Genomic DNA, 21186 nt, shown 5'->3' with positions numbered 1-21186 from the left:
AGGTCTTCTTTCCATTGGTTCACCCCCAAATGGCTGCTATGGCCAGAACTGCGCCGATCCGAAGCCAGGAGCCAGGTGCTTCCTCCCGGTCTCCCTTCCCATCGTACCCACCCTCCCACCCACACTCCCACCCCTCATCCTCTTCCCTCTTCTATTCCCAGTCTTATTTTTTACTAAGGTCTATTTTCAATTAACTTTATACACAGAAGATTAACTCTATTCTAGGTAAAGAGTTCAACACTTTGTATGAGAAAGGAAAGGAAAAAGAAAAGGAAAAAAACGGCTTTCTTTAGTTTTTGAGAGAACATATTTTAAGTTGACATTACAGTAAAAAGGCTCAATGCTTCACCAAGTAAGTTTAACAAGTAACAAGCAGAGAGATCCTAGTCTAGTAGGCAACCACTATAAACAATAATTAATGGAAACATGACCATTTCACCCATATACAGTAAATTTTAATGCAATTATAGTAGTATAACATTTTTAACCATTGGTTTGACAAAAGTATAAAACAGTTTTACAAAACTATATTTGCAGCAACACTGATACACACTGAAGCATTTCTTTCCTTTTTGTTGATATAAGAGATGTAGGATTTGTCTTCCTTTATAGCTTACTAAAAGTGCCCATGCGTTTGTCTCCTTAGGCACTAGGGGACTGAGACTGCCCCAATTTAAAACCGTCAGGTTAGATTACAGGATGGTGCTCTCTGCTGCCCTCTATTGACATAGAGGGGAAGAGCAGCCTTTGCAGACCAGCTCGTCCTGTTCCTTAGCAAATAATATGAGGGTACTTCAAAGGTTTGTGGAAAATGGTATTAAAAGATAAATTTATCTTGGTGAAGATATTTTTTGAAATCCATGCAGAGTTTTTTTCATAATACACATGTTTTGAAGATCCTTGTATGTACAGATTTCAAAATTTGCATCAAAATAAACTTAACCTTTTAACTGCATTTTCCACAAACTTTGAAATATCCCTTACTAACTCCCTTAGGGAAAAATATAACAAGGACAAAGTTGAGATGCCTCAATGAGGCCCAGGAAGAGCCCTAGGAATGTGGGGTGAGTCTGAATGGAGGCTCAGAGCTGCTCTTCCTAGCAGGGAAGGCAGCCAGTCCTTGAGAGTTGCTGGTCTTTGGCAAGGTAGCATGTTTGGAAAGGGAATAAGGGCCGGTCCTTACACAAACACACCCTGTCCTGCTGCTGCAGTTCTCTCTCCGCTCCCAGTTTGCAATGCCACCCTCTGATCCAGGCTTGAATCAAGTCTTTCTTCTTTCTGATGGAATGATCGCTTGGTGGGGATGGTTATGGTCAGTGAAAGTGAGGAGTGGACTGGGACTGCACCTTGAAGGGAAAGGATTTGGGGAAACTGGAGATGACAGCAGGGACAATTCTTTCAATATCACTTCTTCCATATCAAATATAAATGTGGTAAGGCACATACTAGTACTTGTCATTCCAATAGAAGATTATAGCAGACAAGTACAGCAGATGAAGAACTGGAAGCCAGAGAGGATAAGAAGTGACCACTGAACCAGAAAACTGGCCCCGGTTTTTAAAATGAACCTGTATGACTCTCCAAACAAGCTCACATGACTGGGTTCACACTCAGCACTGGAGGCATCTCTTTATTATTGACACTAGTGAAGAGAGAAAAAAAAAAAAACCAAAATATTTCAGGGGAAAATTCATTTTAAATTTACTCATTAACATATTTTACATCCAGGGAATACAGATAAAACCAAATAATGAAGCCACACTGGAAATCTCTTGGTTTTTCAATTACATGTATTTATACTACCCCAAAATAGTATTATCTTTACTACTTGTAGTAAAAGGCAGTAGTTGCTACTAGTAGCAACTTGCTCCAAATCAATTTATATGCCTTTTCATTTTACTATTTTGTAAATTCTAATCTAGTCTCCTCCACTAGGCTGAGAATTAAAGTTTTATATGTAATATTAGTAAAGAAGAAATAAGTAGACAGAATAGAGGATAGAGATGGAGACAAGGGGTAGGCGCGGTGTTTACTTAGATACCCGGAAAAATCAATATACAAAACAAATATATACTGCTTAATGTCATCTGTGTCCAACATATATACACATAGGATTAATCACAGGCCCAAATCTCAGCTTATTTCACTAGAGAAGAAATATAGTAAGTAGGAAAATAAAAAAATTATTACGGTGGCTCCAAATCAGAATAGAAAGCAGAGCAGTAGTGACTACCCCCTACCAAACAATCTTTTCTCTTTCCTTTAGTGAGGGTCCTTGACTTAAAGTTTTAGATGGGGACAAGGGACAAGGCCACTCCACTAAAGGCTTTGCTCCTCTCCGGGCTGCCAGTGGGACCACCTGAGGAAGCTCTAGCCAATGGGATGTGGGTGAGGGTGATGCTTGCCAGTTTCACTTGGAGAATAAGCTGTTTGTCCTGGGCCCTCTTCCTCAGCCCCACATGGAATCAGCTTGTACTCTTCCGATGACGACAATGCCCCAGGCAACAGTAGTGTAAAGAAGGAGCAGCAACCTTAGGTTTGGGATACTCTAGTGACTCAAAGTTGTCTCTGGGCTGGAATACCTGTCTGCCTTAGGGCTGCTCATGAAGAGAAAAACACTATTTTTTCTTTTCTGAGATTCTATTACTGCTGCTTAGCCTGCATCCCAACTCAAACACCCTGCCATTAGGTGGTGTATGATTATTTCCTCAATGAGATAAACAGGCAATGATCGTTCCAGACATTCTGAGATGAATAATGACTCAGAGGCCCAAGGAGCTGGGAGAAGCCTTACCAATCAATCTGGCCTCTTTTTTTCTTACAAATGAAGAAGCTGAAGCTCAGAGACCTGTGCACAGCTGCAGGCCAGGGATTGATCCCAGGTATGAGCATTACATCCTCATCTCTCTCTCTCTCTCTCTCTCTCTCTAACAGTGCCCACTACTGTTTTTTTCTTTCCTTGACATAGTCAGTTAAGAGTCACTGAAACACAGAACACTGCCTTCAGTTCTAAAGGAAAACCAACAAAACCACATCTTTTCTCTCAAAGCTATCTGCAATTAACACAAGAGAAAATCTCAGCATACCTAGAGGACACTACTAAATCAAGGAAGTTCAAACCAGAAACACAGAGAAGGAGGAACTAAAGCCTACTTCACACCTGCTAACGAGCACATGGAAGAAGGGCCAATTTTCGGGAGACCTGGAAGCAAAGAGTGAGAGGGCAGGGTCACGGCGAGACCATTATTTACCTAGGGAGTCAATAAAAACTTGCTGAGCTCTCAGTGTGTGCTGGCACCGGGCTGAGGTGTGGTGAGAAGTACACGGCTCCTGCCTTGAGGAAGCATTCAGCACACATCTCCACATACAGACTGTGGGCTGGCCTGGAGTCAGGGGTGAAAGGATGCTTTACCCCAAGCCAACCTGGAGTGGGAAAGCAGCTCAGGTTATCTTCACTTTCGCAAAATCCAATCTGTTCGTTCCTATTCTGAGGCAGTCTTCAGGAAGGGTAGGAAAGAAGCCGTCGCTTCCTGTACTGCATTTTTCTTACAGACTTTGGTTGCTCCTGGTTTAGGATAATCTGGTCTCTCTGCTGCCATCAAGATCATCATTAACTTCAACTGGCCAGAATAGCAACTGGCCTTTCCCCCTCAAAATCCATAAGTACTAGACCCGTCTTGCAGTCATTCCTCTTAGCCTATGGAACATAATATCCACCTGCAGTTCCTTTTGGAAACAAAAGCAGGCACGTCCTCAGGTCCCTTGCAGTGATACTGATTGCCTCTGTGTGACTGGACTACAGACAATGCTCAGCTACTTTAGGGGAGGCATTTATGATTTAGAGTCAACTATTATCCTCTTGAGAGATGTGTTGGGCCTTAAGTTTAAGATTACCAAGACTGGGCTAGCATTGTGGTCCAGTGGGTTAAGCCGCCACTTGCAATATCAGCATCCTCTACTGGAATGCCAGTTCAAGTTCCAGCTGCTCTGCGTTCACTCCAGCTCTTGTTGATGTGTCTGAGAAGGCAAAGGATGATGGCTCAAGCACTTGGGTCCCTGCTATCCATGTGGGAGATCTGGCTGAAGTTCCTAGCTCCTGGCAACTGTAGCCATTTGGGGAGCGAACCAGCAGATGGAAGATTTCTCCCCCACAACCCCCATTACTCTGCGTTTTGAATAACTAAAGTAAATCTTTAAATTTTTTTAAATTAGCAAAACAAACCTCCACTGAAGACCATTCATAATGGAAGAGGAGGTTTAAAAAGGTCACATTTTCTTATATTTTTACTCTATTAAATTACTCAAGGCTCTGTATTAAAGACCACTCCTCTGGAAAAGAAGCTGGTGTCTTGAAGCAGCCTTCACCATAAAGAAGTATATTTTTAAAAAGGCAGGGTGAAAAGTGGAGACTCCAGAAAAGCAGCAACACATAATTGGCAAGCATTACAACATTTGAAAAATAAAATGCATTTCCCTCTGGTGAGAATTTGTGGGAGCTTACTGCTTAGCTGGACTACAAAACAGTCACACATTTTATACTGAATTTACAGGTACATTTCTGGAGTAGTCTCCATCAAAAAACCTTTACGTTTGGGGCAAGTTCCTTTATTTAGGCCCCCATAAATGCTTGATGACTGCTGAATGGGAGCAAAAAACGCTTTCAGCTGCTGCCACCAACTGTGCACTGGAAGAATATGTTTGAAACACTTGAACAAGAACATGCAATACATTAACATTACTGAAGAATATGTAAGTCAGACACGTACACTGAGATAAATGTCGTGCTTTACTTTTAATAGTCAGTCACCCTAGAACCCTGAATGATGATCAATACTGTACTGTTATATAAAGAAATAGAATACATAAGCCTTACAGAACAGTATTAAATGATTCTGTCAGGCTACAGTGTGTATACACACACACACAAAGTGCATATATATATATATATATAACACATATATACATAGTAGGGGCCGGCACTGTGGCATAGAAGGTTAAATCTCTGCCTGCAGTGTCAGCATCCCATATGGACACTGGTTTGAGCCCCAGCTGCTCCACTTCCCATCTAGCTGCCTGTTAATGTGCCTGGGAAAGCAGCAGAAGATGGCCTGAGTCCTTGGGCCCCTGCACCCACGTGGGAGACCTGGAAGAAGCTCCCGGCTCCTGGCTTTGGCCTGGCCCAGCACTGGCCGTTGTGTTCTTTTGGGGAGTCAATCTGCGGATGGAAAAATCTATCTATCTACCTACCTACCTACCTACCTACCTACTTATCTTTGCCTCATATAAATAAATATTTTAAAAAGCCATATATACATACCATATATAGAAAATCTCTACTATATCTTACATGCAAAACAGTTCTTATTTTGAGACAAACTTGATTCAAAGTTAATAGAACAGTGAAGTGCAAAACATACTTTTACTGATTTGAACAACTATGAGTTAAAAAATCACGCAGGTAGATAAACATACTAAAAAGGCATGGGGAGGAAGAGGAAAGGTTCATAAACAGTCAATTCACACACACAAAAGATGCATGCCTAATAAGAAAAATGTTCAACTTCGAACCAAAGAAATGCAAATTAAAAAGGTACCAGTTTCTCCTTGCAAAATGGCTAATGTTCTTTTTTTAAAACAGATTTATTTATTTATTTGAAAGGCAGAGTTACAGAGAGAGAAAGAGAGTCTGAGAGGGAAAGAGAGAGATCTGCCACTAGCAGCTTCATTCCCCAAATTGCTGCAACCGCTGGCGCTGGGCCAGGCCAAAGCCAGGAGCTAGGAGCTTCATCTGGGTCTTTCACATTGTTGGCAGGGGCCCAAGCATGTGAGCCATCCTCCACTGCTTTCCCAAGCACATTATCAGGGAGCTGGATTGGAAGTAGAGCAGCCAGGAATTGAACTGGTACCCATATGGGATGCCAGCATTGCTGGTAGCTGCTTAACCCATTGAGCAACAACACTGGCCCCAAAATGTAAATATATTTTGATCCAAAATTCAACTTCAAATAACCAGGAATTTTTAAAAATTTTTTATTTATTTTTAAAATTTTTTTGACAGGCAGAGTTAGAGAGAGAGAGAGAGAGAGAGACAGAGACAGAGAGAAAGGTTTTCCTTTATCCATTGGTTCACCCCCTAAGTGGCCGCTACTGCCGGTGAGTTGCGGCCGGCGCGCTGCACTGATCCGAAGCCAGGAGCCAGGTGCTTCTCCTGGTCTCCCATGCGGGTGCAGGGCCCACGGACCTGGGCCATCCTCCACTGCCTTCTCGGGCCACAGCAGAGAGCTGGACTAGAAGAGGAGTAACCGGGACAGAATCCAGCGCCCTGACCGGGACTAGAACCCGGGGTGCTGGCGCCGCAAGCGGAGGATTAGCCTATTGAGCCGTGGCACCGGCCAGGAATTTTCAAAAAGGATCTAGCTGTAAAGATTTTATTACATAATTTCCTAAAACAAAAATAATTTGAAACAATACTAGAGCATTTCAAAATGTTAGTAAAAAAGGCAGAATTAGAAGTTAAGTTTATGTTGGTGCAAAAAGCTTTGAAATCCACGTAGAGTGAATTAATTTTTTTTCATGAACTTTTTGAATTACCATCATATATGTATGTGTGTTTGTGTATACAAAATTTTGCAAGACAACAGAAAAGTTCAGATGACAAGATTAGAGATGAATAGAAAGAAAGCTGTAAAATCCCATTCCCAATAACATTACAGGAGGCACAGTGAAAGGGAAGGAAGATGGAACTGAGATTGCAGGGAGCAGGAGAGATTTGGGGGAGCCACCACAGAGAATGCTAGAAATATGGATGAATTAAAGGCCACTATTGAACTATGAGTACCAAACTGGCAATGCAAAGCAATCAACATGGTAGCAGAAAACATGAGTAGGGAGGTATTCTGTGGTGGGCACAGCCAAAAGAGGAGCCAAAAGTTGACAAACAGTGAAGGAAGGACCGGAAGGAAAACTGGAGAGAGTGATTATTGAAAGACTGATGTTTCCAGGCTGGACAGGGCATGAAAGGAAAGGGGTCAGGGACATATTATGTTTGGCTACTCTGTTATCTACTGCCATAAACAGTACAGAGTAGAATAGGGTGATACAATGGTTAAGAAACGAAAAAGTAGAGAAAGGCTGTGGAAGGAGAGGGGTATGACAGCTCATACAACTGAGTACCTACTATGAAACAGATCTTCTGGCACAGATAAGTATGAGCACATTACATCTTTAGTGTCTTTTTATTGGCTGGGCTTCTTCTTTGCCTATAAGCCTGTCCACGCTATCTCATTTTCAAAATTTCCTTCCGATTTATCTACTCACTCTCTTCTCCTTTACCACTAAACTTTTTGGAAAAAAAAAAAAAAAAAACAAACAAACTACTTACCAGGGTTGGCAGGTACTAGATACATGTGCCTCTTCTCTTACACCCACAGCAGGTATAGATGGTAGATAGTGGCAGTCTTTCCTAGTGACATACACCATAAGCCCGTAAAACTGAGGAGCATCTAGCAAAGGGCTTTGTTTAAAGGAAGCATTCAACAGTGGTCTACTGAATGAATGCATGTATGCATGCCACGCAGGAAGGTAGATTTGGGATCTAGTGGAACAAATAATAGAAATTTTTTACACTGTAGCTTTGAGCTTGGGAAATGAGCTCTCTATATGCAACTGGAGATCCACCACCATAGGCTCCTTAAATGCAGGAAGCCATTGCTTAGTCAGTCTAGCTGGCTATACACAAGCTGTTTCAAGCTATAGTACATTCCAGTTTAAGGGCTATGTTTTGGGATTAAGTATATATTTTACCTGCCAGCTTTTTATTATCCCACTGCTATTCATTAAACAACACCCTTCTGAGGGAGAATCACCCATTTGCAGCATAAAGGAGGAAAAAAAAAATAAAAAGGCAACACATTGCTTTTTTAGTATAAAACCCATCTTAAGTAATGGATGGGCCATTCATTCTTCCCTGGGAGTGGCATTTGCATGGCCTCCAAGTCCACTGCAGCAGACATGCACTTCAGTGGCCTCAACATCCTTACCTCTCTGTGTTCATATCCTTGTGGGATCCCCTCCCTTTGAGTGTCGGCAGGACTTGCTTCTAATCAACAGAGTTCAGTAAAGGTGCTGCAATATATATGATTACATGCACCTAATTATGTGCCTGTGCTATATGAAACTACGGTGCTTATCTGGAGTCTCTCTCTCTCTTTCTAGCTGTAAGGAAGCAAGTGGCTGTGTTGGGGAACCCCATGTGACAAGGAAGTGTGGGTGGTTTTTATGAGCTGAGGGCAGACTCCGGCCAACAGGCAGAAAAAACAAAACAGAACAAACTGAAGCTCTCAGTCCAAGCACCACAAGGAACTGAACATCAACAACCACACAGGCTCCCCAGTGGAGCCTCCAGACAAGAAACCCAGCTTTGGTCAACAACTTGATAGAAGCTGTATAAGCCCCTTAAGCAGAGGACACAGCCAGGCCATGCCCAGTCAGTCACTATGTGTTGTTTTAAGCCACTGAGTTTTCAATATATATTGTTATGCAGATTTATAGAAAAACTAATGCACCCACAGAACTTGATTCCATCCCCACTAGAGACCACTTGGTTTGTATTTATTTAGAAAATGTAAAACCATTGAGGCATACCTAGTAAATATTATAATGGCATGCTCAATACTCCCTTTTATATAAATAATAACACAACAGAGCAAACATTTTGACTGATGCAACTGAGTATGATTCAGAAGCCTAAAATCAGTGACAATCATCATTCATAATATAGATAGGAAATGAGGAAAAATTGTGAAAACTACAGAAGATGCAGGCTTTGCCTTCCAATATTCTTTGTTCCTAAAAGACTTGTCCATGTCATCTTGGAGCTTCTGTATCTAAAGTTCTCATTTCCTGGTATGTTTCTAAAAAAGCAAAGGCCTGTGTTTTAGATCAGACAGGCAGAACAGCTGGCCAGCTGCACTGAGATCTGCAGGAGGGGAGTATGAGGATATTAGTAGTATTTTGCATCAAAACAAATTGCTCCAAACTAAACAGCTGACAACAACAAACAAACATTTGGTGTCTCACATTATTTCTGAGAATCGGGAATCTGAGAGCAGCTTAGGTGGGTAGTTCAGGCTCGGGGTTCCTCATGAAGATGCAGTTAAGCTGTTGATCAGGGTGCAGTCATCTGAAGCCTTGAGTGGGGCTTGAGGAACTGTTTCCAGTCTGTTCCCTCACATGGCTAATTGCAGGAAGCCTTGTCCCTCTCTTGCTCTTTGCAGGAGGCCTTGGTTCCTTGTCACATGGGCCTTCCTTGGGCAGGTCTGAGTGCCCTCATGACAAGGTAGCTGATTTCCCCCAGAGCAAGTTATTAATAGCAAATGAAAACCTCTCTGCTTTTGATGACCCAGTTCAGAAATTGACAAGCTTTTTCTTAAAGAGGTAGAGAGTCAATATTTCAGGGTGCATGCCACATGGGCTCTGTTACAATTAGTCACCTCAGCTGTTGCAGTACAAAAACAGCCACATACCAAACTGAAACAAATTGGCATGGTATGTTTCCATAAAACTTTATACATAAAATTGGCAGCCTGTGAACTGTAGTTTGCCAACCCTTGACCTTGTATCCAAATCTGCACACCCTGACTTCCTCTTTATTCAACTCATTAGAAGTAGGTTATTAGGGTCTAACCCATACTCCAGGGGGAGAAGAATTAAACTCTACCTCTTGAAGAGAAAAAGCAGAAGAATTTGCAGACCTATCTTACAACCACTATTGTGGGCCTAACACAGTAAGTAGAATGTGGGCTAACCACTGCATTGATTTGTCAGGGATGCTGTAGCAAATTACCACAAACTGAGTGATTTAAAACAACAGAAATGTTTTTCTTTCACAGTTCTAGAAGCTAGAGGTTCAAAACTCAAATTTGTCAGCAGGACCATGTTCCCTCTGAAGGTTCCAGGGAAGACTCCTTCCTTGCCTCTTAGCTTCTAGTGGCTCCTGGAAATCCTTAACATTCCTTGGTTTGTAGTTGATTCCCTCCCCATCTCTACCCCCGTCTTCACATGAACATCTTCCCTATGTGTGTCTATGTCCTCTCCTCTTCTTCTTTTAAAGATTTATTTTATTTATTTGAAAGGCAGAGTTAGAGAGAGAGAGAGAGAGAGAGAGAATCTTCCATCTACTGGTTCACTCCCCAAATGGCTGCAACAACCAGAGCTGGGCCAGAATATAGCCAGGAGCTTCTTCTGGGTCTCCCATATGGGTGCAGGGGCGCAAGTACTTGGGCCATCTTCTGCTGCTTTCACAGGTGCATCAGCAGGGAGCTGGATTGGAAGTGGAGCAGCAGAGACTCAAACTGGTGCCCATATGGGATGCTGTGGTCGTAGGCGGCAGCTTTACCTGCTGAACTATGCCACAATGCTGGCCGTTCCTCTTCTTATAAGGATACTAGTCATTAGATTTAGGGCCCTCCCTACCCAGTATGGCCTCATATTAATGGATTACATCTGCAAAGAACCTTTTTCCAAATAAGGTCACATTCTGAGGTTCTGGTGGACATTCATTTGGGGGAACACTAGCATGTGCGTGTGTGTGTGTTTTAAGATTTATTATATTTATTTGAAAGAGAGAGAGAAAGAGGGGGGGGGGGAGAGAGAGAGAGGAAGGGAGGGAGGGAGGGGGAGGGGGAGAGAGAGAGAGAGAGAGAGAGAGAGAATCTTCCATTCCTTGGTTCACTCCCTAGATGGCCGAAATGGCCACAGGTGGGCCAGTTTAAAGCCAGGAGCAATGAGCTTCATCTGGGTTTCCCATGTGGGCGGCAGGGGCTCACGCACTGGGGCCTTCTTCAACTTCTTTTCCCAGGCCATTAGCAGAGAGCTGGATTGGAAGTGGAGCAGCTGGGACATGAACTAGAGATGTGGGCATCACAGGCAGCAGCTTTACCCACTGTGCCACAACACCAGCCCCTACTATTGTGTTTTATAGTAAGCTGAATATTGTTCTCTGAAATTTGTTTCTACCCAGAACCTCAGAATGTGATCTTATTTGGAAGTAGGGTCCTCATAGATATAGTTAGTTAATATGAAATCATACTGAATAGGGTGGGTCCTAAGTCCAATGACTGGTATCCTTATAAGGGGAGAGGACACACACTTAAGCCCTGAAATATGTTAAGGGCTTTGTCCTCATAATCCGCAGAATAAAGTACAAACTTGTTAAGCTGGCACATGAAGTCATTCCTGATACAACTACCAACCTCTCACTTCCTGCCACTCTCCTAACGCTCAGCCCAAGCTCTCGTAAAGCTAAACTTCTCCTTCTCCTGGCCGACTAGGCCACATGATCTTGCTGTTGTCTCTCCCTGGACTGTTCTATCACTCTTCTTTCTTGAATTTAGAGGGTACCACATAATTTACATTAGGTTTTATCTGTCATAACCATATCCCCTAATGTGAACTGCAGGTGTTATGCTAGACTTTTATTTTGTATTTTAAAAAAATGCTTGGGGGCCAGCGCTGTGGCACAGTGGGTTAACACCCTGGCCTGAAGTGCTAGCATCCCATATGGGGGCTGGTTCAAGACCCCGCTGTTCCACTTCTGGTCCAGCTCTCAGCTATGGCCTGGGAGAGCAGTAGTGGATGGCCCAAGTCCTTGGGCCCCTGCACCCACGTGGGAGACAGGAAGAAGCTCCTGGCTCCTGGCTTCGGATTGGTGCAGCTCCAGCCATTGCGGCCAATTGGGGAGTGAACCACTGGATGGAAGACATCTCTCTCTCTCTGTCTCTCTCTCTCTGCTTCTCCTCTCTCTGTGTAACTCTGACTTTCAAATAAATAAATCTGTAAAAAAATGCTTGATGTATACTTTACAAAAATGAAACTCATGATTTCAAGCATTACATACAATAAGTATTGAAAATTCTATAATTCCACATAACTACCACCAAAACAAGACCCAGAAAAATTTCTATCACCTCTAGAAAGTTCTCTAGTTCAGCTTTCCAGTTGACATTTTCTTTTTATTTATTTATTTATTTATTTATTTATTATTTTTGACAGGCAGAGTGGACAGTGAGAGAGAGACAGAGAGAAAGGTCTTCCTTTTGCCGTTGGTTTACCCTCCAATGGCCGCCGCGGGAGCGCGTTGCGGCCGGCACACCGCGCTGTTCCGATGGCAGGAGCCAGGTGCTTCTCCTGGTCTCCCATGGGGTGCAGAGCCCAAACACTTGGGCCATCCTCCACTGCACTCCCTGGCCACAGCAGAGAGCTGGCCTGGAAGAGGGGCAACCGGGACAGGATCGGTGCCCTGACCGGGACTAGAACCCGGTGTGCCGGCGCCGCATCCAGTTGACATTTTCCCCACCCCTCACCAAAACTGTTGTGACAAAAAAAATTAAAGTTCACAAAACAATAATTTCCCCCACTGATTATTAAAAATGCTTTGCATGGTTTTAGCTTTCATGATTACTGTCACAGTTTCACACTAGCATGCTATGTGAGAGCACCATATTTTAAAATATTTTCTCCCCCGCCTTTAGCATTTTAGCTGCATGTGTGTGTGCCCATATGTGTGACAGTTATTCTAAAGCAGAGGTAGGCAAATTTTAGCCCATGGGCCAAATCCAGCTGGCTGCTTTTAAAATAAAGACACATACCCTCTCGCTTATTTATGTATTGCCAATGGCTGCTTTTGTGCTATAACGGCAGGATTAAGTGGTTGCTATAGATAACATATGGCCCAGAAAGCCTAAAATATTTATTATCGGGCCTTTACCTGTTCTACACCAGTGTTTCTTAAATTTTCGTATGCATCAGAATCACAGATTGTTGTGCCATATCCCCAGAGTTTCTGGTTCAGTTAGTCTGGGAGTAGAGCCCAAGAATTTCACCTCTTACAAGATCTCAAGTGATGCTGACTCTGCTGGACTGTAAGACACACTTTGTGAACCACCAGTTTAGAGGTAACATTATATAATCGTAACTTACAACATTCTATATCATATATTATACTACTTCATCTCCATCTTTGGTAATCTTGCTATATATTTTATTTCTGCGTATGTCTTAACCCTATTATACACTAATATTTTTGCTTTGAAAAAGCCAGAATCTTTATTTTTAAATTAACGCACAGTAAAATTGACTCTAAGAGTTTGGCTCTACAATCTGGAAAACATCATGCTGAGTGAATTAAGCCAGTCCCAAAGAGAAAAATATCATTTGTTTTCCCTGATCGGTGACAACTGAGTGCCAAAGGGGAAACCTGTTAAGTGAAATGGACACTATAAGCAACAATGAACTGATCAGCTCCTGTCCTGACTTTAGATGTACAATGTAATACTTTATCCATTTTAGTATTTGTTGTTATTGTTGTTGTTCTAGTACTATTGGTTGAACTCAGTAATTAACACACAATTATTCTTAGGTGTTTAAATTTTAACTGAAAAGTGATCCCTGTTAAATCTAAGAGTGGAAAAAGAGAGGGAGGAGATGAACAATTTGGAACATGCTCAATCGGACTGGCCGCAAATGGTGGAGTTAGAAACGTGCCAGGGGATTCCAACACAATTCCATCAAGATGGCATGTACCAATGCCATCGCACTAGTCCTAGTGACCAATTTCAGCTCACAATTGATAGCTCTGATAGGTCTAAGACTCAAAGAGATCACACAAACAAGACAAGTATCTGCTAATACTAACTGATAGAATCAAAAAGGGAGAGAAAGATCCAACATGGGAAGTGGGATACACAGCAGACTCATAGGATGGCAGATGTCCTAAACAACACTCTGGCCTCAGAATCAGCCCTCAAGGCATTCAGATCTGGCTGAAGAGCCCATGAGAGTATAGCAGGCATGGAAAGCCAAGATATCATGGAAAAAAAAAAAAAAAAGACCTAAATGAATGATCTCTGTGAGTGAGATCCCAGTGGAAAGAACGGGGCCATCAAAGAAGGAGGTACCCTTCTCCGAAGGGAGGAGAGAACCTCCACTTTGACTATGACCCTATCGGAATAAGATCAAAGTCAGCGAACTCTAAAGGCTTCCATAGCCCTGGCAACTCATGACTAGAGCCTAGGGAGATTACTGACGCCATGAACAGGAGTGTCAAATTGTTAAATCAGCAACAGGAGTCACTGTGTACTTACACCCCATGTGGGATCTGTCCCTAATGTGTCGTCTAAAGCCAAGTGATGCTATGACTGGTACTGAAACGGTATTTTTATACTTTGCGTTTCTGTGTGGGCGCAGACTGATGAGGTCTTTGCTAATTATATACTGAAGTGATCTTCTGTATATAAAGAGAATTGGAAATGAAAAAAAAAAAAAAACAACCTGGTGTTAAAATGGAAATGGCATAGAAAATTAATTAATTTGAAAAAAAAAATTATGTAGGATCTCTGTCTTTAATGTGCTGTACATTGCTATTTAATGCTATAATTAGTAATCCAATGGTAGTTTTTTCACTTGATGTTGCTATATGGGCAAAAAGTTGAAATCTTTACCTAATATATACTAAACTGATCTTCTGTATACAAAGAGAATTGAAAATGAATCTTTACATGAATGGAAGGGGAAAGGGAGCGGGAAAGGGGAGGGTAGCGGGCGGGAGGGAAGTTATGGGAGGGGGGAAGCCATTGTAACCCATAAGCTATACTTTGGAAATTTATATTCATTAAATAAAAGTTTAATTAAAAAAAAAAAAAAAAAGAGTTTGGCTCTAAAAGTATTAACTGATACCTGGATTCTTGTAACTGTCACCAAGTAACTCCCTTTCTTAAAAGATTTCATAGGAAAGAGACACATAACAAATGGGAAACTTGACTGCAGAGATGGAAAGCATAAAAAAAAAAGCAAGGAGAAATACTAGAAATTGAAAATATCATCACAATTGAAGAATTCATTTGCTAGGCATACACGTAATGCTGTGGAATGAAGGAAACTTCTGTACTGAGTTGTAGGGTTTTCATGTTTTTTTCTTTATTTAGGTAATGAGCACTATTAATATCCACTCACATGTTGGTGATCTCCACCTTGCTACTAATTGCTTTTAATGCATTTCTTGTACAATTGCTTAAGTATTTTGCTTGAAAGTTTCATTATTTAAGCTTTCAACTAGAAAAAGGTCTCTGGCAAAATTATTTTCTTTTTTATAGTTTCTCAAAGCAGATTTACAAACCACTTGTGTTACATGTGTATTCCTATGGACCTTATTATCCAATCATTTCCCAGATAATAAATTACAGGTAACCATTTTCAATTTTTCAATAAGTGATTTTTTTTTTTAATGTTGCTTCTTTGGTTTGGTTCCCTGGCTTGCCATTACCTAGTTATTTTGGTCAACTTTTGTGAGGCAAGTTTGCAGTTTCTTAGACACTGGATAGTAACTATGTGCCACACTCCCTTGCCTCCATTACTGAATTTTGAAAGCTGGGAAGATAATGGGAAGATGGACTAGAAGTGGGATCCAGGAGTTCTTACACCGTCTATTCTGGTTATACAAAGGATTGGGTTACTAGAAGAGAGATCAGGTTTGCCTCAGCAACCAGGTCCAGGTTATTAAGTATTTGAGTCAGACAAGCTCCTTTCCATTTGACCCCCACAAAGTCCTTACATGCTTCCAAGGTACTGCCCATCCTTCTAAATGGTTATCTAACTTTTAATACAGACCCAAATTTTTTTTTTAGTTCTAATATGAAACTGTTTTCTTCATCATTTGTGTTGTCATCTTCCCTCTACTTATTTGCCTCAGTATTTCTCTTGCCCATTTTTTCTTTGATGAGGTGTGTCACAAAGCACTGTGCAGGGTGTGTTTACTTTGTGTCTCATTTATTGACAAATAGAAGAAAGGTTGTTCTATACTTTCCAGGTGTTCCATAATTGTCTTTGATGTCTATGAAACATCCTGTGTAAATTGCTTCCACTAAATTTGTATTACAACTGTGTTCTTTAAGGCGAAAGAGTTATACGATCTGAAGAGAAACCAGAGTATACAAATGTGTTTTTTAAACTTAAACAAGTGTTCTTTTAAATTTTTAAGTTATTTTTTTTTAATTTGGGAACCAGAGAGACACACAGAGAGACATAATGAACAGAGATAGCTCCCATCTGCTGATTCACTTCCCAAATGCCTGCAACCGTCAGAGCTGGGCAGAGCTGGGAACACAATCCAGGTCTCCCACATGGGTGGCAGGAACCCAATGACTTGTGCTATCACTACTGCCTTCCAAGGTCTGCATTAGGAGAAGCTGGAGCCAGGAATTAAATCCAGGTACTCTGTTATGGGATGTGAGCAATTTAATGAGTAGGCTAAAAGTGCTCCTACAAATGTATTTTGAAATAAATTTTATTTGGATTCATCATATTATTTTGCTACAAAAACCACTGGTATACATAGAAAATGTGGCATTCAAAATTTACTCTTTAGTTACAGTAATGCACAAAGTAGTATATTTTGATTACCTGGTTATAATCATATTTATTGTTTTGTGAAGAAGGCAAAGTGAGATTATTACCCCATTTTCCAGACAGAGAAAGCTGAGACATGGACAGATGATTAAATGAGATAGCACACGAGAAAGTATCTAGGACACAGCCTGGTGTAAGTGTACTATAAATATATACAAACACATGCATGAGAAATATTTAAAAAGTTCACACATAGTACATATTATGAAAAAACTATGCATGAATTTCAAAATTTCTTGCACCAAAATAAATTTATCTTTTAATTCCATTTCCCCAGGAACTTCTTGACTTACCCTTGTATATACTCATACATGATTTTTTTTTTTTTCCTGTAAGAAAAGCAAAGAAGGGGTGGGCATTTAGTAGAACAGTTGGTGTACTGCTTGGGATGGCCACATACCATAGTGAAGTGCCTGGGTTTGAGTCCCAGCTCCACTTCCAATTCCAGCTTCCTGGGAGGCAATGGTTATGGTTCACATAATTGGTCCCCTGCCACCCCCAGAGGAGACCCAGATTGAGCTTCAGTTTCCTGGCTCCACCTGGCTATTATAAGCATTTGGGGAGTGAACCAATGGATGGAAGTTTTCTGTTGGTCCATCTGTCTCTATGTCTTCCAAATAAATAAATAATTAAGTTTTTGTAAAGATTTATTTACTTATTTGAAAGTCAGTTACACAGAGAGAGGAGAGGAAGAGAGAGAGAGAGAGAGAGATCCTCCATCCGCTGGCCCACCCCCCCAATCAGCCGCAACGGCTGGAGCTGTGCCGATTGAAGCCAGGAGCCAAGAGCTTCTTCCGAGTCTCCTACGCAGGTGCAGGGGCCCAAGGACTTGGGCCATCTTCCGCTGCTTTCCCAGGCCATAGCAGAGAGCTGGATTGGAAGTGGAGCAGCCAGGACTTGAACTGGCGCCCATATGGGATGCCGGCGCTTCAGGCCAGGGTGTTAACCCCGCTGTGCCATAGTGCCAGCCCCATAAACAAATTTTTAAAAAGAAAATTAGGCCAGCGCTGCGGCTCAATAGGCTAATCCTCTGCCTGTGGCGCCGGCACACCAGGTTCTAGTCCCGGTCGGGGCGCCGGATTCTGTCCCGGTTGCTCCTCTTCCAGGCCAGCTCTCTGCTGTGGCCTGGGAAGGCAGTGGAGGATGGCCGAAGTGCTTGGGCCCTGCACCCGCATGGGAGACCAGGAGAAGCACCTGGCTCCTGGCTTCGGATCAGCCACCAGCCGCAGCGCACCAGCTGCAGTGGCCACTGAGGGGTGAACCAACGGAAAAGGAAGACTTTTCTCTCTGTCTCTCTCTCTCACTGTCCACTCTGCCTGTCAAAAAAAAAAAAAAAAAAGCAGGAAGCACCAAGTTGTCCAGAAATGGGAAAAAAAAAAAAAAAAAAAGAAAAAGAAAAAGAAAATTAGTGGCAGATCTAGAGCTCCTGTGTTTTCGTCATGTATAACTTGTCTAGTAAGACCTATTCAGATAACACAGATGATGTTTCCATATTTGATTATTGGTTTTCATATTTAGGAGAAACTAGTATTTGTTAGAATTCAATTTAAAAAATACTACTGAGGGTAAGTGTTGTGGTTAAGCCCTGCTTAGGACACTAGCATTCCACATCTGAGTGCTGTTTTGCGTCCTGGCTACCACACCGCCCATAGAGCTTCCTGCTAATGTACCTGGGACGATGTCTCAAGACCTGGGTAGCAGTTCCAGGCTCCTGGTTTCAGCTTGGTCCATTTCCAGCTGTTGCAGACATTTGAAGAGTGAAACAGTAGATAGCAGATTTCTCTCTCTATCTCTCTCTTCTTTTTTAAAAAAGATTTATTTTATTTAAGTGAAAGACAGAGTTACCGAGAGAGGAAGAGACAGAGAGAGAGGTCTTCCATCTGCTGGTTCACTCCCCAGATGGCCACAATGGGTGGAGCTGCGCCGATCCGAAGCCAGGAGCCAGGAGCTTCTTCCAGGTCTTCCACATGGGTGCGGGGGCCCAAGCACTTGGGCCATCTTCTGCTTTACCAGAAGATTGGGCCATAGCAGAGAGCTGGATTGGAAGAGGAGCAGCCAGAACTTGAACCAGCGCCCATATGGGATGCTGGCACTTCAGGCCAGGGCTTTAACTCGTTGTGCCACAGCACCGGCCGCTCGCGCTCGCGCTCTCTCTCTCTCTCTCTCTCTCTCTCTCTCTTTCTTTCTCTCTTTCACTTTGTCTTACAAATAGATAAATAAATCTTAAAAAAAAAAAAAAAAGCAACCTAAAGACATTATAGGGATATTTTCTCAAACTGTCCTTTCTTTTTATATTCCTTCTGGTATTATATACTATTTTGATTTCTTTTTCAAAATTTAAACTTTTTAAAAGATTTATTTATTTATTTGAAAGGCAGAGCTACAGAGAGGCAGAGGCAGAGGCATAGGGAGAGACAGAGAGAGAGAGAGAGAGAGAAAAAGTCTTCCGTCTGCTGGTTCACTCCTCAGTTCCAACAGCTGGAAATAGGCCAATTAGAAGCCAGGAGCTTCTTCTGGGTCTCTTATGTGGGTGCAGGGGCCCAAGGACTTGGGCCATCTTCTACTGCTTTCCCAGGCCATAGCAGAGAGCTGGATCAGAAGTAGAGCAGACAGGATTTGAACTGGTACCCATATGAGATGTCAGCACTGCAGGCAGTAGCTTTACCTGGTACACCACATCGCCTGTGCCTAAAATTTTAAATTTTTAAAAAATTTATTTGAAAGGCAGAGAGACAGAGAGATAGAAAGAGGGATCTTCCATAAATGCCTGCAATAGCCCAGGACTAAGCTAGAAAGAAGCCAGGAGCCTGGAACTCCAGCTTGGTCTCCCACACAGGTGGCAGGGAGCCAAGTACTAGAACCATCACCTGTTGTCTCCCACGGTATGCACTAGCAGGAAGTTGGAAATGGAAATGGAGTCAGGACTCAAACCCAGACACTCTCATATTGGATGAGGTCATCCCAGTGTCTTAACAACTGTGCCAAAGGCACACCCCCAATTTTTAATTCTTCCCAAGATCTCTGTCCCTGAACAGGATGAGCCTTGGGCCAAATTTGGGTTAAAGTGAAGCTTGGCTTTGGTTTTCTTCTACTTTCTCTCCTGGTTCCTCTCTTACTCTTATGTGACAATTCATACTCCATAAAACTTCAGTTCACAGGCAACAACAGGTAGAGGAATCTGATTAAGTCAGTGAACTATGAATCAGAGATCAAGAATGCCACAGAAACCAAGAATGCATAAAGTCCAAATGCTTTCAAGCAATCAGGAACCAGGAGAACTACAGGAGTTGAGCAATCAGAGATAAAAGGTTAACAACCTGGAGTTTTATTAGGCAGTGAGAGAGCAGGACAGAGAACAAGCACCCAGGGCTTCAAAAAGTTCATGGAAAATATACTTATTACAAAAAAAATTATATATGGGTTTCAAAAATACTTTTATCAAAGTAAAATTACTATTGTGTTTTGAAATGAAAACCTTAATTACGTATTTTCATTTTATTTTAAAGGCAGAGAGGGACAGATAGAGAGATCTTCCATCTACCAGTTTACTTCCTAAATGCCTACAACAGCAGTAGCTGGGCCAGGCTGAAGCCAGGAGCCCAGACTCAATTTGGGTCTCCCATGTGGGTAGCAGGGACCCAAACACTTGAACCATCAACACTGCCTCCCAGGATTTCCATTAGCAGGAAGCTGGAACTGAAAGTGAAGCTGGGACTCACACTCAGGCATTCAATGTGAGAGGCGGCATCCAAAGCAGGGTCTTAATCACTGCACCAAATGCTTGTCCCATATACTTATCTTTGAATTCCATTGTCCCTTCTTCTTTTCCCCTTGCCTCCTCCCTCTTTTCCTTTCTTTCTGAGAGACAGACAACGGAGAGCTCCCATTCACTGGTTCACTTACTAAATGCTCGCAATGACCAGGCTGGGCCAGGGTGAAGTTGAGAGCCAGGAACACAATCCAAGTCCCCTACATTGGGTGGCAGGAGACCAATTACATGAGCCATCACCTCCACTTCCCAGGGTGTACACTGGTGGGAAGCTAGAGTCATTAATTGCATCTAGTTACTGTGACGTGGGAAATAGGCATCTTAATAGGTAGGCTAAATGCTTGCTACAATTTTTAGTTTTATAAGCTATGATCATGTTACCATGTTGTACATATTGAACTTTTTTGTTAAAGATCTATTTTTTTTTAATTTGAAAGTCAGAGCTACACAGAGAGAGGAAGAAAGAGAAAGAGAGAGAGAGAGAGAGAGAGAGAGAGAGAGAGATGTTCCATCCACTAGTTCACTACCCAACTGGCTGCAATGGCCAGGCTGAAGCCAGGAGTCAGGAGCTTCCTCCAGATCTCCCATGTGGGTGCAGAAGTCCAAGCACTTGGATCATGGTTTGCTGCTATCCTAGGCGCATTAACAGGAAGCTGGATTGGAAGTGGAGCAGCCAGACTAGAACTAGTATCCATATGGGATGCCAGCATCGCAGGTGGCAGCCTTACCCACTATGCCACAACTTCGGCACCTGAACTTTTTCAAAAACATTATTTATTTGTGTATTTATTTATTGGAGTAGGGGAGAGTCAGAGAGAGATACTGAGAGAGAAAAAAGAGCTTCCATTCGCTGGTTCACTACCCAAATGCCCACAATGGCCCTGGCTGAGGAGCTGGGAGCTTAATCAGGGTCTCTCATGTGGGTGGAAGGAATCTAATTACTTGATCCATCACCA

General features: G+C 42.3%; 1 protein-coding gene across 4 annotated transcripts in view; it reads right to left on the bottom strand.

Annotated features, from left to right (window-relative positions):
- MAP3K13 (mitogen-activated protein kinase kinase kinase 13) overlaps positions 1–21186 on the bottom strand; it is a 202362-nt gene that overhangs the window by 135007 nt on the left and 46169 nt on the right. The window contains exon 1 of one of the 4 annotated variants that reach the window (XM_062210866.1): positions 16755–16773. The exons of the other annotated variants lie outside the window; for them this stretch is intronic. The gene's annotated coding sequence lies outside the window, so the exon portion shown is untranslated. Of the gene's footprint in view, positions 1–16754; positions 16774–21186 lie in introns of those variants that run through there. 4 annotated transcript variants of the gene reach the window in all.

Source organism: Lepus europaeus, chromosome 2 (genome assembly GCF_033115175.1).
Source record: "Lepus europaeus isolate LE1 chromosome 2, mLepTim1.pri, whole genome shotgun sequence".
Taxonomy (NCBI): Eukaryota; Metazoa; Chordata; class Mammalia; order Lagomorpha; family Leporidae; genus Lepus; species Lepus europaeus.
This window is presented reverse-complemented; position numbering and strand designations above follow the sequence as displayed.